Source organism: Anthonomus grandis, chromosome 11, assembly GCF_022605725.1.
Source record: "Anthonomus grandis grandis chromosome 11, icAntGran1.3, whole genome shotgun sequence".
NCBI classification, from domain to species: Eukaryota; Metazoa; Arthropoda; class Insecta; order Coleoptera; family Curculionidae; genus Anthonomus; species Anthonomus grandis.
In genome coordinates, this window is record NC_065556.1 from 13,324,357 (window position 1) to 13,329,016 (window position 4,660).

The 4,660-nt window shown below is 28.8% G+C and overlaps 1 long non-coding RNA gene across 1 annotated transcript; it reads right to left on the reverse strand.

Annotated features, from left to right (window-relative positions):
* Positions 1–3,665: 3,665 nt before the first annotated feature.
* Positions 3,666–4,213, reverse strand: LOC126742525 (uncharacterized). The gene is made up of 2 exons (XR_007662590.1): positions 3,984–4,213; positions 3,666–3,876 (listed from the first exon to the last, which is right to left on the reverse strand). It is a non-coding gene; the product is annotated as an uncharacterized LOC126742525 (long non-coding RNA).
* Between the last annotated feature and the right edge of the window lie 447 nt (positions 4,214–4,660).

A 4,660-nucleotide genomic window follows, 5' to 3' on the forward strand; every position in this document is an offset into this window, starting at 1 on the left:
CGTCTTAGATAATTCATCGTCATTGATCTAGAAGTAAACTTTATGGAGATGTATATATGAGTGGCTTGAAACAGCGACATGTTACTATAATAGAGTGGCTGGTATGAATTAATACTTTCTATACGATACCAGGATATATTCCTTTGTCATGCCGTCAACAACGAGGGATAATTTAACATCCTCCAAGGTGTTCAATTTTGAAACGTTAAAGTGCGGTTGGCTTTTGACATAACTGAAAGTTAATTAACATCTTTATTTGCAATACAACATGATGCTTGCATGCATGCATCATGCTTTCTAGGAGATCGCATTTTGTTTTCTGATAAGACATATTTGACTAAGTGGTGAATATTGTAATTAGACAGTGACAGCATTATCTAAAAATTTGATTGACACACATCATTTATATGAAGGTGTTTTATACACCAAACACCACTAGGAATATTGTTTGCTTTCAAATAAGACATTGTTTGAAATTTGCGCAAGTTACTAATTATTTTTGAAAGAATGAAAAGTAAAAAAACAATTTTAAGGGATTACCAAGATCTTTATGCATGAGGATATTCTTAGCAGGTTTTAAATATAAGCAAAACTCATTATACACAACATGTTTATTGCCTCAAGGAGTTGATCCATAATTAACATTTGTGGATTTTTTTATATTGTGAAGTGCCACTTTCTAACTCTAAGCTACACATAGTATTCTTATACTTAACTCTAGAATTATAATTTAAATATTTAAAAACGTTAAAGGTTCTAAGATAGAACTAAGCTTAATAGTTTTCTGGAGTTTATTTAAAATTTATGATTATTTTAGTTTATGTGATGCTTGCAGTAAAGAAGTTTATGCCTTGAGCGATCAACAAAAAAGACAATAAAAGTAAGGAAATTTATATTTGGTTATCCATACTTTTGTTATCCATTTTAGGTTATCCATACTGATCGGGTATTTTTTAATACAGTGTAGTTTTAGTTGAAATCTGACCTTTCCAGCAAGGTAACAGTGTATGAAATGCAGAATTTTAAAAGTTTTTATGCAAATCAATGAATCTACTCGATTGCAGATTTTACGTGAATTACTTACTGGTCCAGTGTGGTATATAAGAAAATGAGTTTGATAAATAAAGTATTGCACCAGTTCATTTTAAGAAATGATACTATAATTTATTAGTTTTAAAGATAGAAATAACCAAGTCAAAAGAATCACTAAACTTTAGTTGGATAACCAGTTGTATCACTTGTGCTTTAAATAAGTAAAATTATTTGAGTAATTTCCGTAACAAATCAGTATTACAGGTATTGGTAATAGAATCTGTAACTTACACAATTTTGATTGTTGAATTTGTTTTATCCCCTTAAGGTTGTACCGAAAACATGATTTCTTTCTCCTCTGATGTGCATTTTGAACATTTCTGACAATTACCCTTGGCCTAGTTAATGGGATCTCAATCACGAATTTTCGAAGTACAAAGTTAAAAACAATATGATTTTAAGGGTTTAAAAAATTCTTATATTTAAAAAGATAAACTGTAAAGTAAAATACTTCTCTCTTTATTTAATGCCTTTCGATTGTAGTATTAGTAGATAATATTTTAATATTTGTATAATTATTTCTAAGAAGAATATCTTTTACAGACGTTTGAAGCTCCTATTAACAAATTGCGAACTAATTACTTTAGCGTTAAAGTTAAATAGATCAAAATAATGATTGTGGCATCTGGCAGTTTAGGATCACATTGAATATGAAATTGGCTGTGGTTCTCATTTTCTTCTACATTAATATAATAATTCCATCAATGTTCTAATCAAACATATTTATTAATCATTGCTAAAAATTCACATTACACAATTATTTTAAAGAGCCTATAAAATACAGCTAATTGTGTACGTACAATAAATGGTGTAAACTACCCTGAATCTTTTATTACACACTTTGCGATTTTCTATGCATGCCATTGGCCTAGTTTTAGTAACTAGGCCAAGAACATAGTTATTGAGGGTTTAAAGTTTTATGAAGGATGAATGCTAGATAATCTGTTTTTTTGCTTAAACGCGAGACAATAGGTTTCTAGTTAATAAGAATTGTTTTAAAGATATTTGTGATTTATTATTTTGAAATGACTGTTTGGCACGTTAAATGTAAAAGTTTATTAATAAATATATCAGAAATTATCGAAAAAAAATTGCATTTAAAATACCTTAAATATTTGTCAGATTGAGATAACCATCAATCGTTGATCTTTGGAAAAATATGATCAAGGTAGGTAAGAGAAATATCTAGAAATAACTTAAGTTATGGTAATTTGATTAATTTTGTACTTTGTTCAATCTTTTCCTAGGCGTAAGTAAAGATATTTTCTCTACTTTTAGATATTTCTATGCTTTTCTTTTCTTTTCAATGTGAACACACTCTCGTTAATATGTATATATATATCAAGTCTAATAGAAATAAATCCAAATTGTTCCAATTAAAAAAAGAAACTAATGGTTCAAATGTATTTGAATTTAATATAAAAATTAAAAATATCCTAGATCAAAAGAAAGAAAAAAAGATCTACTATCTAGTGCTTTAAGGTACAACTAGCAGAAATGAATATCTTAAGAAAAATGTTAACTAATACCCTTTGAATATTATATAGTCATAGTCACCTTTTGATGCAACTGGATACTTTCCTATTTAAGGTGAAATTGATAAAATAGCAGCTTTTTAGACAAGAACAAGGACAATATTTTAATTTAAGATACCCTTGTAATAAAACTTAACCCAACTGCACTATTAACATCCAGGACATCCAAATTAGAAGCTACCATAATACTAAAAACTTATTCCACTTGCGCTTTTGAAGCTGATCTTTGAATAAAGTAGTATATTCCAAAGGCTAGCTCTAAAACTATAGGTTTGTTACCCTTTAAACTTGATAATCTTAAGATCTTTGGTAAACTAAGGAACATCCAAATTGTTATTGAAATCCAAGAATGAAGCCGTCTATGATGCGATCACAGAAGAAGAAAAGACTACAGTATCCAAGCGTTAAGGAGGGAGAAGTTACGGGTACTAACGTGCTATTTTATGCCGACCAGATATACTTTAAGTAAAATCTGTATTGTTGTGACGAATTCATAATGAGTTACTTATTATATTGGGTATTACGTCACTTATAGCAAAAATCAATTTAGAAATTTTTATCTCACACGCTCAACAATTGAAAAGAAGAAGAAAATAGACTTATTGACGTATTTAAAAAAAAATATGAACTTAAATCTGTAACGATACCGTTCGATATACTTAATTTAATTTAAGTTCAATAAGTTTTAAATACAATAATTTACTTGAGGTATAATAGATTTTTTTATATACCTAGGAGCTGAGGTACAATCTATTAATCTCTGAGCTCGTTTCTTCTTTTCAATATCCTACCTAACTTTGTTATGAATATTATAATTAAAAAACGATAAAAAATAACAAGAAGACCTACTTTTTTTTAAAATACCTAATTTGAACCAACGTTTCGGTAGTTATATCTACTACCGTTATCAAGGTAATTAAAGTAAAATTAAATTAAATTAAAAATAAAATATACTTATCTTTCAAATTTTCAGTAATCCAGTCTCATCAAAATTTCTTCTTAATTCGAAAATACACTTTAATAATTTTATAGATGCCATTGTTAACGCTGATTACGAGTAAATTTATTTCTTTTTCAAAACTAAAGAAATATCAGCATTATCTATTCTTGTGGTCTACAAACATTATTTTGTTGCCATTTCCGTTGTATTTTATCTGAATTGTTGATTGATCTACTTAAAAATGTCTTCATCGGTAAAAAGGATCAAGCTATCAAAATTGAGTCCACTACGAGCCTTTAAAGGTACTACCTGAAAAAATTAACTTTTAAATGAAAATATCATGGAAATATGATTTAAATGCTGCAAGAACTACGTGCAGAATTTAAATGTAATAAGGTTATAATAGATATGCTTACAAATTTTGATGCACCTAATATTTTTCTAGTTTCTAATTGTTTGTCTCTTTTATGTACAGCTCCTTCTACCTTCGGTGTTCTACTAGTACATGCTCTTCCTGCATCATTATAATAATTCTTAATAAGTTACAGTTTCAACAAGATACTTATCAAATTTTGAATATACAAGAAGTTACATTTTAATTTAAAAAAAATTACTAGACTTATTAAGGAGACGTAGATCATACTTAAAACGTCAAAATAAAACGAAAAGCATATACCGGGTGGTGCGTCGCCGAGCGGAACATAGAAAACTATTTACAATTATTTATTACGGTACCTTTAGACTCGAACTTATTGACAATACGTTTAATAGTTGAAATGGACGGAATGGGCGTGGTGGGGAAATAAACTGAAAACATTTCAGACACTGCTCTAAAACTCTTTCCCGCATAATGCCCCTTAATTGTGGCTATTTTTTCGTCGATTGAATAATTCATACTTGTTTTCAAATATCGACTGTCACTGATTTATTGACACTTGCCCTCACGTCAGTGACAATATTCATTTTACTGGTGCCCGTTTGGTTTTACCTGAACCGAAAATTTCCTAATTTTGCAATTACATTTAATTAAATAATTCAAGATTCGCTTATTAAAATTTTTTGAAACTTTGCACGAGGGTTTGCCAGATTGGTC